At 46.1% G+C, this 14,405-nt stretch overlaps 1 pseudogene; it reads left to right on the forward strand.

The window, feature by feature from the left end:
- Positions 1-1,515: 1,515 nt before the first annotated feature.
- LOC142286619 (U2 spliceosomal RNA) lies at positions 1,516-1,721 on the forward strand (annotated as a pseudogene).
- The last annotated feature ends 12,684 nt before the right edge of the window (positions 1,722-14,405 follow it).

Here is a 14,405-nt window from a genome sequence, read left to right on the forward strand (position 1 = left end):
TTTAACAGGACCAACGGAGCTGCCCAGAGGCTACAACTGTCACGGATAACCCCAGCCTCCTTCATGTTGCTCAACATGTCCTTGGTACACTGGTAATGTGCAGGTAGATTTGGCTTATATCTCTCTTTGATGGGTGGGTGTGCACTTGTGGGGATGTAGTGTTTGACCCCTTTTATTTTTCAAAAGTCTAGCGGATGTTTGCTGAAGACTTGCTCGTATTCTTGCACTAGCCTGTAGACCCCCTTCTTGTGATGTGAAGGTGTGGAGTCAGTGCCTACGTGTAATTCCTTACACCACTCCTCTGGCTGACTTGGTGAGCTGTCACTGAATGGGTGGGCTGAAGCAATGGTGGATACTGCTGTTTGGATAGCATGTGTATCTACTGAGAACAGCTTATCAATGGTGGCAAATCGGAGCAGCTTAATCTTTTGCTCTCCGCAGTTCAACACTCTCATGGGCACTCTTCCCTTCCATATTAATGAATAAAACTATGATGTAAATAGCATATAGATACCCCATAAATGCAGATAAAAGTAGGTTATGGGAAAAGGGGGAAGAGAGAAACAGGAAAATAGTGGAATAAAGTATACCTTCCAGGTGGGAGAGGAAATGGCAGCACAGCCAGTGGAGGTGAAGCAAGGGGAGCCTGCAACTAAAGAGTTGAGAGCGTTATCACATGGTGACTGAGCCTGATTGTAACGGGAGCATAGAGGTGCCGATCCTGTCTTACCTGCGTTGGTGTAGAAGTGGGTGTCCTGTGGTGGAGTCAGCTATGTGCAGTGGTGGCCGTGGGTTCTTTTATGTGCGACCGTAGTAATAGCTGTGCCCACTTCCTGTATGGGAGTGGAATGCAGTGAGGCTAATGGAACGCACACCTGCGCATTTGTGTTTAACGTCGCGCATGTGCAGAACGGAGAAAAGGCTGCGCTCACTTCCTAATGAAAGGGAGTGAGACGCAGCTGGGAAGGGAAGGGAAAAGATTAGGGTTTGGGGATGATGAAAGGGCTTTCTACGGGCAAGGATGGCAAAGGGTGGCAGTGACGGAAAGTCAGGCAGATGGTCCTGTCCTGTCCTGTCCGTCCGTCTTTTTGTATCATGAATTGGAAAGACTGCAAGGGGGAGGGGAGGTGCTTGTGCCCAAAAGGAGGAGTTATTCAGATTCATTGCAGTGGGCGGCGGCTGCAAAAAGCACCATTCTCCTTGTTTTTGCTCTGCAAAACAGCCTTTTCAAGGGTTTGGCTTGGGTGACAAAATGTCTTCTGTAGGCGTGGGTTTGTCTCCCTCTCCCTAAGATGTGTCCGGTATAGGCCAGGGTGCCACTCAAGGCCGTAACCAATTCTGGTTATAGCTTCTCGGCCTTTTGGCTAAGATCAAGTGTAGTTTCGGAGGACGCTACCTTGGTCGGTACTGGAAGGTGCCTGGGATTGCACGTCTGCCGGCCTTGAGGGAGTGTGTGTGCCTTCTGGTGACACATAGCCCTCTTGTGCCTGGACGGTTCCCAGGCAACGGGAGGCGATCACCTTTGTTATTTTGAAGTCCTACTGATAAACAGAAAAAAAAAAAATTAAATCTGTTCTTATCAGTTTAATATCTGATACGTCCCCTCTCTAGGGACCATATATTAAATGGATTTTTAGAACAAGGAGATGGAAAAAATCTTGCTCTGTCCACTCCACGCATTGACCTGGTATTGCAGTACCTCCAGGACCGGTGCACCCCTTCTTAACCGAGTTTCCAAAAGCAGAACTCAATTCACCTGATTCAAATGAGCCCCATTAGTGAATTGAAAGAAAGCAAAAACTTTATATGCACCTCAATTTGGCCAATTCACTTTTCACACTTTCACCCTTTTTTTTTATCTTTCACACCTTTTACTTGCTTTATTGATGCAAAAGCTGTGCCAAATAGCAAACTCATCTCCACTCAACTTGACCAACTCTGCTATGTCCCGTGCAGTATCTTATTCTCAGTCTTATCTAGATCATTTGCAATTGAATAGAATAGATCCCTTTTGGACACATTGGATTCAGCTGCTGCAGTGACTGCAGGTGTTAGAAGATGCAGACTTGGCATCAGGTGCTGTCTATCAGATTCCACTCCAATTAAAGCTTCCATTGTTTTTCGGTGTTTTCTTTGAGCAATGATGATGTCTTTAGTGATCTGTTGGCTCCCTCTCCTGGAGGAAGAGTTTGCTTGCTCTTGGACTTTCAAAAAGAGAGGTCATGATAGACATTTAGCTTCTGAGCCCAATTGGGGACAGTCATGGGTGATGAATGTTTTGCAACCTGCTGCGAAGCCTGATACCGCAATATAAGGAACGTCAAATACTAAGAATGGGCGGCCTATGAAAGAATTAGTACTTTCATTAAGCATACTTAAACGGCTAATTGGGAATAGACAAACTGTAAAAAGCCCTCTGAGAAAGCCCCTCTATCCTTTGTCAGTAAGCTTTTCTGTAGTCTGCCTGTTGATGTATTTTCCGTTTGAACAGTGCACAACATGAAGTGACGGAACACTGGCTTGTCACAATGTCCCCCGCTGACATCACAATAGCGCTGCTGCCTAGAAAGCCAGCTGCGCAGCAGAAGTTGCTCTTTGGGTGGGATGGTGGGCTAATGTATCTATTCCTGCTTGGTGAGAGTTTGACATGATCTAGAGCAACGAGTTCCAGCGGCTAGCGGTTGATTATTGGCTGTAATGGGGCTTTCTGGCTGGTGCTAGCCTTTCTTCTTAGCACACAGGAACCACAATCCCTACACCATGCTTCGATGGATTCTCTCATCCCAGCCCAGTAAAACTACATATTTCACACAGTTATAGGCAGCCCATGGGCATTCACCTGGATTAAAACCCATAACAGCTCATAGACCAAACAATCAATCTACCACTGGACCAAAGACAGGAAGCTAAATCCACTGCCTGCGGTAACTAACTTAATCCTATAGGCTACTCACACAACAAACCCAAGAGAAAGGAAAAAAACATGGCTTCGATTATCCATCCAATGAAAACGCATAACCATTGTGAGCCATTGGACAATGCAATTGCACACATGGTGACATGGTGCACGGCCCAATGAATCAAGTCTGTACTTCATATTCACGGTTTAAGCCCTTGGGTTTTAATGTGTCCAGAGTACATATCCAGAAAGATTCCCTTTTTTTGTGCTAAGCACAAGTCAACAATACATTGTAAGCAGATTCTATTACCAGTCCCACACCATTTTGTGACGCATAATCACACAGTGGCCCAATTAAGATTCCAAGTCATCGAACATGTCCCAGCCATACGCAGAGGAGGCAATAGAATTAGGAAGCTCAAAGAAAGGGAATCTTTCTGGATATATACTCTGGGCACGTTGGAACCCAAGGGCTTAAACCATGAATATGAAGAACCGACTTGATTCATTGGGCCGTGCACATTTTTTCTAACGCCCGGTTCTTTTTCGTGTTCACACTATATATGGTTCCACTATGTATGGAGTTCCATTCTTCCTTGTTTTTTATTTGTCATGTTTGTCATGTCTAATCAACTGGTTACATTATGTCTGATTACCTTGTCTAACAGTTTTTTCTCCCCTTTCTTTACCTTCCATGTTCCCATAGTCACGTGAAATATCCCTGTTGCACTTGATTACGGCTCACTATTCACTATAGGATGTCTTATATCTAACATCACACTCTCACCCATCAGCACTCTATAGGTTTGTATAAGGTATGCGCTTACACATCCGGTCCTCCATAGGTATTTCCACTTATGTAACACTATCCCTATGATCACTCATAACTCATACCCTTGTAGTCAATTACAGCCTCCTCTCTCCCCCCCTCCCCTTCTCCCTTTGCATCTATAATTTTGCCATATATACTAGCAAACACTCAGTGTACCTAGTGGCATCCTATACGTGGCTATTGGACCTTGCTATAGTCCCACTAGTGCCAAGACATTTGCAGAGCGCATCTGCCTGCGTTGCACACTCCAACTAATTATAAGTAAGCCATTATACTAGCAAACACTCAGTGTACCTAGTGGCATCCTATACGTGGCTATTGGACCTTGCTATAGTCCCACTAGTGCCAAGACATTTGCAGAGCGCATCTGCCTGCGTTGCACACTCCAACTAATTATAAGTAAGCCATTATACTAGCAAACACTCAGTGTACCTAGTGGCATCCTATCTGTGGCTATTGGACTTTGCTATAGTCCCACTAGTGCCAAGACATTTGCAGAGCGCATCTGCCTGCGTTGCACACTCCAACTAATTATAAGTAAGCCATTATACTAGCAAACACTCAGTGTACCTAGTGGCATCCTATACGTGGCTATTGGACCTTGCTATAGTCCCACTAGTGCCAAGACATTTGCAGAGCGCATCTGCCTGCGTTGCACACTCCAACTAATTATAAGTAAGCCATTATACTAGCAAACACTCAGTGTACCTAGTGGCATCCTATACGTGGCTATTGGACCTTGCTATAGTCCCACTAGTGCCAAGACATTTGCAGAGCGCATCTGCCTGCGTTGCACACTCCAACTAATTATAAGTAAGCCATTATACTAGCAAACACTCAGTGTACCTAGTGGCATCCTATACGTGGCTATTGGACCTTGCTATAGTCCCACTAGTGCCAAGACATTTGCAGAGCGCATCTGCCTGCGTTGCACACTCCAACTAATTATAAGTAAGCCATTATACTAGCAAAAACTCAGTGTACCTAGTGGCATCCTATCTGTGGCTATTGGACTTTGCTATAGTCCCACTAGTGCAAAGACATTTGCAGAGCACGTCTGCCTGCATTGCACACTCCAACTTTTTTAAACTAAGCAATTTTACTAGCAAACACTCAGTGTACCTAGTGGCATCCTATACATGGCTATTGGACTTTGCTATAGTCCCACTAGTGCCAAGACATTTGCAGAGCGCATCTGCCTGCGTTGCACACTCCAACTAATTTTAACTTAGCCATTATACTAGCAAACACTCAGTGTACCTAGTGGCATCCTATACGTGGCTATTGGACCTTGCTATAGTCCCACTAGTGCCAAGACATTTGCAGAGCGCATCTGCCTGCGTTGCACACTCCAACTAATTATAAGTAAGCCATTATACTAGCAAACACTCAGTGTACCTAGTGTCATCCTATACGTGGCTATTGGACTTTGCTATAGTCCCACTAGTGCCAAGACATTTGCAGAGCGCATCTGCCTGCGTTGCACACTCCAACTAATTATAAGTAAGCCATTATACTAGCAAACACTCAGTGTACCTAGTGGCATCCTATACGTGGCTATTGGACCTTGCTATAGTCCCACTAGTGCCAAGACATTTGCAGAGCGCATCTGCCTGCGTTGCACACTCCAACTAATTATAAGTAAGCCATTATACTAGCAAACACTCAGTGTACCTAGTGGCATCCTATCTGTGGCTATTGGACTTTGCTATAGTCCCACTAGTGCCAAGACATTTGCAGAGCGCATCTGCCTGCGTTGCACACTCCAACTAATTATAAGTAAGCCATTATACTAGCAAACACTCAGTGTACCTAGTGGCATCCTATACGTGGCTATTGGACTTTGCTATAGTCCCACTAGTGCCAAGACATTTGCAGAGCGCATCTGCCTGCGTTGCACACTCCAACTAATTATAAGTAAGCCATTATACTAGCAAACACTCAGTGTACCTAGTGGCATCCTATACGTGGCTATTGGACTTTGCTATAGTCCCACTAGTGCCAAGACATTTGCAGAGCGCATCTGCCTGCGTTGCACACTCCAACTAATTTTAACTTAGCCATTATACTAGCAAACACTCAGTGTACCTAGTGGCATCCTATACGTGGCTATTGGACTTTGCTATAGTCCCACTAGTGCCAAGACATTTGCAGAGCGCATCTGCCTGCGTTGCACACTCCAACTAATTATAAGTAAGCCATTATACTAGCAAACACTCAGTGTACCTAGTGGCATCCTATACGTGGCTATTGGACTTTGCTATAGTCCCACTAGTGCCAAGACATTTGCAGAGCGCATCTGCCTGCGTTGCACACTCCAACTAATTTTAACTTAGCCATTATACTAGCAAACACTCAGTGTACCTAGTGGCATCCTATACGTGGCTATTGGACTTTGCTATAGTCCCACTAGTGCCAAGACATTTGCAGAGCGCATCTGCCTGCGTTGCATACTCCAACTCATTATAACTAAGTTGCATTGTCAGGGATATTTATTCTTTATTATTCTGCTGTTAATAAAGCTAGACCACCACTGCAATCTTCACCACCTCTCAATTTTTACTACCACATTTTCAGTCCACAATCTTGTCGCAATCAACATGAGTGGCAAAATGACAGATGCTGGTGGAAAGGGGAAGAGGCGTGGTGGAAAAGGCAAAAAAGGTTTTGTCTGTGGGGAAAGTGGCAAAGCTCCATTATCATCTGCTGAAGATAGACCATCTACCAGCAAAAGTAAGATGTCTACTACTTACCGTGGACAATCCGATGTGCTCCCTTTTTTACGGACACGAACAACAGGAAGAAAGGTAGATGATGGGCAAAAAAGGAAAATGCTTGAATGGATCTCAAGTGGTCCAACAAGTGCCCTCTCAGCCACTTCAAGTACCGCATCCAAAAAACACCAGTCCTCTGAGTTGTCATCCCAATCACACTTGATTTCTCCCAGCTCTGAAGTCTCCATCAGCCCTGCACAGTATGGTGGAACTGAGATGGCTGAGTCTGCAGAGCTGTTCAGTCACACTATAGCCTGGGAATCAGAGGTCTGCTCCCAAGCTACAGTGAGTACAGAACAGGAAATGGTCTGCAGTGATGCCCAGAACCTTTGTGACTCTGATTCAGGCCGTGAGGACCAAGATTCTGAGCATAATGTTGACCCTTTGTCACAAACTGTAACACCTGTGGTTATAGACAATGAGGAACATACTGATGAAGATGAGACGCAGATACCCGATTGGGATGACAACTTAAATATTCGGTCAGGGCAAGAAGAGGCTCGGTCTGAGGGGGAGGGGAGTGCAAACACAACAATTGATGATGAAGTTCTAGATCCCACCTACTGTCAACCCCCAGTCAGGCACTCGAGGAGGTCAACAGAGGCGGTGGAGGAGGATGCAACCGACGACGAAGTTACCTTGCGCCTTCCTGGACAGAGTCGGAGCACTGGTAGCACGTCTACAACTGCATCCTCAGCCACCACTCTGCCTATGAGCATTATTCGGGGTGGATCAACAGGTCGCATGGCCTCTAAGCCTTGCCTAGCCTGGTCCTTTTTTGACATAGAAAAAGATCGCCCAAATCATGTGATATGTAAAATTTGTCATGATTCTCTTAGTAGAGGTCAAAACCTCAGCAGTTTGACAACTTCTTCCATGAATCGTCACATGAATAAATATCATAGGTCCCGGTGGGAAGCTCACTGTGCTGCAATGCTGCAAGAGCGAACCATCCACCGCCCGCCCCTTCCAGTGCATCCGCGCACTCTTCATCTTCTAGGACTGTGGGGACAGCTGTCACACCTGTTTTTCCACGCCAAACTTCCACCACTGTAACCGCAACAGGCAGTTTGCTTGTAAGGTCGTCAGTTGGTTTGGAAGGGGAAACAAGTGAGTGTGTACAGCTCTCTCAGACATCGATAGCACCAACGTTGGATGAAGGCAACATCATGTCTCCGCCTGCACTTTCCTCACAAACCTGCATTTTTCCAGGGACACCCTACTCAACACCGTCTACACACAGCAGCCAGATCTCTGTCCCTCAGATGTGGTCAAATAAAAGGCCACTTCCTCCGACCCATGACAAAGCTAAGAGGTTGACTCTATCCCTCTGTAAGCTGTTGGCTACCGAAATGCTGCCTTTCCGCCTAGTGGACACACAGGATTTTAGAGACCTTATGTCTGTCGCTGTGCCCCAGTACCAGATGCCTAGTCGCCACTACTTCTCTAAGAAAGGTGTGCCCGTGCTACACCAGCATGTCGCACACAACATCACCGCTTCCTTGAGAAACTCTGTGTGTGAACGGGTGCATTTCACCACCGATACTTGGACCAGTAAGCATGGACAGGGACGTTACATGTCGCTGACTGGGCACTGGGTAACTATGGTGATAGATGGTGAAGGGTCTGCTGCACAAGTCTTGCCGTCCCCACGACTTGTGTGTCAATCCTCTGTCTGTCCAAGTTCCGCCACAGCTTCTGCATCCTCCACCTCATCTGGGTCCTCCACCTCCGCCCCAAGCCTGCCTGGTCAGGCCACCAGCGTTCTCACTGCGCAGAAGGAATCACGCACGCCTCATTACTATGCTGGCAGCAGAGCGCAACGGCATCAGGCGGTCTTTAGCTTGACATGTCTTGGGAATAAGAGTCACACAGCTGAGGAGTTGTGGTCAGCTCTGCGGTCCGAGTTTAATAAATGGTTGTCTCCACTCAACCTGCAGCCTGGTAAGGCCGTGTGCGACAATGCTGCAAACCTGGGTGCGGCACTTCGCCTGGGCATTGTGACACACGTACCTTGTATGGCTCACGTGTTGAACCTTGTCGTCCAGCAATTTTTAACACACTATCCCGGCCTAGATGGCCTTCTGAACAGGGCACGAAAACTGTCAGCTCACTTCCGCCGTTCAAGCGCCGCAGCAGAGCGACTTGCATCGCTCCAGAAGTCTTTCGGCCTGCCGGTTCATCGCCTGAAATGCGATGTGGCGACACGCTGGAATTCAACTCTCCACATGTTACAGCGACTGTGGCAGCACCGCAGAGCCCTGGTGCAATACGTCATGACGTATAGCCTGGGCCAACGAGATGCAGAGGTGGGGCAGATCACCCTGATGGAGTGGTCTCAGATCAAGGACCTATGCACCCTTCTGCACAGTTTCGACATGGCGACGAATATGTTTAGCTCTGACAATGCCATTATCAGCATGACGATTCCAGTCATTTACATGCTGGAGCACACGCTAAACACTATTCGGAGTCAGGGGGTGGGACAACATGAAGGGGAGGAACTACAGGAGGATTCATATGCGCAAGGGACAACAACATCACCAAGGTCCAGACGTTCATCATCACCAACGCAGCAGGCATGGGACCATGGGGAACAGGGATCGACAAGGGCGCATAGTAGCAGGCGAAATGTTGAGCAAGGTGCAGGAGAACATGAAGAAATGGAGGACGAACTGTCCATGGACATGGAAGACTCAGCGGATGAGGGAGACCTTGGTCAAATTTCAGTTGAAAGAGGTTGGGGGGAGATGTCAGAGGAAGAAAGAACGGGTAGCACCTCTATGCCACAAACACAGCGTGGACTTGGTCCGCATGGCTGCGCAAGACACATGAGTGCCTTTTTGTTGCACTACCTCCAACATGACAGTCGTATTGTCAAAATTAGAAGTGATGATGACTACTGGATTGCCACACTATTAGATCCCCGGTACAAGTCCAAATTTTGTGACATAATTCCAGCCATAGAAAGGGACGCACGTATGCAGGAGTATCAGCAGAAGCTGTTACTCGATCTTAGCTCGGCTTTTCCACCAAACAACCGTGCAGGTGCAGGGAGGGAATCTCCCAGTTGTAACTTGACAAACATGGGACGGTCTCGTCATCTTCAACAGTCTACCCGTACCAGTAGGACCGTATCTGGTGCCGGTAACAGCAATTTTATGGAATCTTTTCATAATTTTTTTAGACCCTCTTTTGCAAGGCCACCAGAGACAACAAGTCTGACACATACTCAACGGCTGGAGAGGATGATACAGGAGTATCTCCAAATGAACATCGATGCCATGACTGTGCAACTGGAGCCTTGCTCCTTTTGGGCTTCAAACCTAGAAAAATGGCCAGAGCTCTCCAGTTACGCCTTGGAGATTTTGTCGTGTCCAGCTGCCAGCGTTGTCTCTGAACGTGTATTCAGTGCTGCTGCACTTTCCCCACAGACAAAACCTTTTTTGCCTTTTCCACCACGCCTCTTCCCCTTTCCACCAGCATCTGTCATTTTGCCACTCATGTTGATTGCGACAAGATTGTGGACTGAAAATGTGGTAGTAAAAATTGAGAGGTGGTGAAGATTGCAGTGGTGGTCTAGCTTTATTAACAGCAGAATAATAAAGAATAAATATCCCTGACAATGCAACTTAGTTATAATGAGTTGGAGTGTGCAACGCAGGCAGATGCGCTCTGCAAATGTCTTGGCACTAGTGGGACTATAGCAAAGTCCAATAGCCACGTATAGGATGCCACTAGGTACACTGAGTGTTTGCTAGTATAATGGCTAAGTTAAAATTAGTTGGAGTGTGCAACGCAGGCAGATGCGCTCTGCAAATGTCTTGGCACTAGTGGGACTATAGCAAAGTCCAATAGCCACGTATAGGATGCCACTAGGTACACTGAGTGTTTGCTAGTATAATGGCTTACTTATAATTAGTTGGAGTGTGCAACGCAGGCAGATGCGCTCTGCAAATGTCTTGGCACTAGTGGGACTATAGCAAAGTCCAATAGCCACGTATAGGATGCCACTAGGTACACTGAGTGTTTGCTAGTATAATGGCTTACTTATAATTAGTTGGAGTGTGCAACGCAGGCAGATGCGCTCTGCAAATGTCTTGGCACTAGTGGGACTATAGCAAAGTCCAATAGCCACAGATAGGATGCCACTAGGTACACTGAGTGTTTGCTAGTATAATGGTTTACTTATAATTAGTTGGAGTGTGCAACGCAGGCAGATGCGCTCTGCAAATGTCTTGGCACTAGTGGGACTATAGCAAGGTCCAATAGCCACGTATAGGATGCCACTAGGTACACTGAGTGTTTGCTAGTATAATGGCTTACTTATAATTAGTTGGAGTGTGCAACGCAGGCAGATGCGCTTTGCAAATGTCTTGGCACTAGTGGGACTAGAGCAAAGTCCAATAGCCACGTATAGGATGCCACTAGGTACACTGAGTGTTTGCTAGTATAATGGCTTACTTATAATTAGTTGGAGTGTTCAACGCAGGCAGATGCGCTCTGCAAATGTCTTGGCACTAGTGGGACTATAGCAAGGTCCAATAGCCACGTATAGGATGCCACTAGGTACACTGAGTGTTTGCTAGTATAATGGCTTACTTATAATTAGTTGGAGTGTGCAACGCAGGCAGATGCGCTCTGCAAATGTCTTGGCACTAGTGGGACTATAGCAAAGTCCAATAGCCACGTATAGGATGCCACTAGGTACACTGAGTGTTTGCTAGTATAATGGCTAAGTTAAAATTAGTTGGAGTGTGCAACGCAGGCAGATGCGCTCTGCAAATGTCTTGGCACTAGTGGGACTATAGCAAAGTCCAATAGCCACATATAGGATGCCACTAGGTACACTGAGTGTTTGCTAGTAAAATTGCTTAGTTTAAAAAAGTTGGAGTGTGCAATGCAGGCAGACGTGCTCTGCAAATGTCTTTGCACTAGTGGGACTATAGCAAAGTCCAATAGCCACAGATAGGATGCCACTAGGTACACTGAGTTTTTGCTAGTATAATGGCTTACTTATAATTAGTTGGAGTGTGCAACGCAGGCAGATGCGCTCTGCAAATGTCTTGGCACTAGTGGGACTATAGCAAGGTCCAATAGCCACGTATAGGATGCCACTAGGTACACTGAGTGTTTGCTAGTATAATGGCTTACTTATAATTAGTTGGAGTGTGCAACGCAGGCAGATGCGCTCTGCAAATGTCTTGGCACTAGTGGGACTATAGCAAGGTCCAATAGCCACGTATAGGATGCCACTAGGTACACTGAGTGTTTGCTAGTATAATGGCTTACTTATAATTAGTTGGAGTGTGCAACGCAGGCAGATGCGCTCTGCAAATGTCTTGGCACTAGTGGGACTATAGCAAAGTCCAATAGCCACAGATAGGATGCCACTAGGTACACTGAGTGTTTGCTAGTATAATGGCTTACTTATAATTAGTTGGAGTGTGCAACGCAGGCAGATGCGCTCTGCAAATGTCTTGGCACTAGTGGGACTATAGCAAGGTCCAATAGCCACGTATAGAATGCCACTAGGTACACTGAGTGTTTGCTAGTATAATGGCTTACTTATAATTAGTTGGAGTGTGCAACGCAGGCAGATGCGCTCTGCAAATGTCTTGGCACTAGTGGGACTATAGCAAGGTCCAATAGCCACGTATAGGATGCCACTAGGTACACTGAGTGTTTGCTAGTATAATGGCTTACTTATAATTAGTTGGAGTGTGCAACGCAGGCAGATGCGCTCTGCGCTCTGCAAATGTCTTGGCACTAGTGGGACTATAGCAAAGTCCAATAGCCACAGATAGGATGCCACTAGGTACACTGAGTGTTTGCTAGTATAATGGCTTACTTATAATTAGTTGGAGTGTGCAACGCAGGCAGATGCGCTCTGCAAATGTCTTGGCACTAGTGGGACTATAGCAAAGTCCAATAGCCACGTATAGGATGCCACTAGGTACACTGAGTGTTTGCTAGTATAATGGCCAAGTTAAAATTAGTTGGAGTGTGCAACGCAGGCAGATGCGCTCTGCAAATGTCTTGGCACTAGTGGGACTATAGCAAAGTCCAATAGCCACGTATAGGATGCCACTAGGTACACTGAGTGTTTGCTAGTAAAATTGCTTAGTTTAAAAAAGTTGGAGTGTGCAATGCAGGCAGACGTGCTCTGCAAATGTCTTTGCACTAGTGGGACTATAGCAAAGTCCAATAGCCACAGATAGGATGCCACTAGGTACACTGAGTGTTTGCTAGTATAATGGCTTAGTTATAATGAGTTGGAGTGTGCAGAGGACAGGAGGGTACAGTGGCAGGATTGTGGTGCTCTGGGTAGAGGAATGGAAGCCTGCCTTTCTATTCCCTCCTAATGGTGAAATGCAGGGAGGAAATCCCTGACCTTGGCTACACAGATGCTGTTGCTGTTTGCAGGACCTGTCACCTATGGCTCTCTGACCCTGCCGGTTTGAGCCCTTAAAAGGACTGCTATAAAGTGCTCTCCCTATGCTGTCTAACGCTGTGTATGCAGCGCATACAGCTGTATCGGCTATAGGACTCAGGAGGACGGAGCTGCGACAGTGATGTCTGACACCAAAGACGCAGAAGGCAGATAATGGCGTCCGTGAAGAAAATGTCCGGTTTTATAATGCAGGGACATGTGACATGCAGATCCTATCACACATGCCGTTGCTTCTCTGGCTCAAAGTCAACTTAGCTGTGTGTGTGTCTGTGATTGGCTGACATGCTGGCCCGCCCCACAAGACGCGCGCACTTAGGGAAGGAAGACAAGAAAAAAAAAAAAAAAATGGCGATCGCCATTATAGAAACAGCAGTGATCTGAAGGCGCTGTTCACGCACACTATACACTGAAATGTGATAATAGTTTGATTCACAGAGTGACTTACACTATTACAGCAGAAACCAAGCTATGATTTAGCTGTTTTTTGGCTGCTAGAACCGTTCTCGAACGTTTCTAGAACTATCGAGCTTTTGCAAAAAGCTCGAGTTCTAGTTCGATCTAGAACATGCCCCAAAATCACTCGAGCCTAGAACTGGAGAACCACGAACCACGAACCGCGCTCAACTCTATCCAGGAGCTTTGGTTCCCTGAGTTTCCAATAGCAAATGTCTAGAAAAAACTCTGTCCATTGGCACAACTCAGCAAGAAAACGAGAAGACCGAGAAGATATATTTCATTTATCTTAATGCCACCTTATTAACAGCACTAAACCCTTCTATTATGTCCCTTAGCCTTTTGAGCTTATCCTCTGGTAAGCGGAAGACCATGCCTCTGGTATCGATCTCAGTGCCTAAAAACTGTATTATAGTAGCCAATCAGAATACAAAAGGATGCATAGGAAGCGTGACTTTATTTCAATATTTTAAAACAATCCAATAAAATGAAGAAAAGTCACTCATACAAGATCCACAGAAGTTGTATAATACATACATAAATCAAAACACTATAAGGCCTGTTTCACACGTCAGTGATTCTGGTACGTTTGTGCTTTTTTTTAAACATAACAGAATCACTGAGATACGCAGATCCATTATAATGAATGGGTCTGCTCACACATCAGTGATTTTTCACTGCACGTGTCTCCGTGCGGCGTACCCGCGTGTCCGTGATTGCTGCACGGAGACATGTCCATTTTTTTCTGGCATCACTGATAGGATGTCCATAAGGTGGCAGCAGAGCATAACAGAAAAAGGTGCCTATTGTGCACTGAAAAGACCCAATGTGATGCACCAGACATATAGAGCCCTAATGGATTCACAAATATAAGATATATCATGAATGACTACTGCATAATGAACGCTAGCATGAAAAAAGAAAGGAATCCATAAAAATAAATAATAAATGGTGCACATATGTTAGAGCCCCACCGAAGGACAAAAAAAGTCT

Source organism: Anomaloglossus baeobatrachus, unplaced genomic scaffold, assembly GCF_048569485.1.
Source record: "Anomaloglossus baeobatrachus isolate aAnoBae1 unplaced genomic scaffold, aAnoBae1.hap1 Scaffold_67, whole genome shotgun sequence".
NCBI classification, from domain to species: Eukaryota; Metazoa; Chordata; class Amphibia; order Anura; family Aromobatidae; genus Anomaloglossus; species Anomaloglossus baeobatrachus.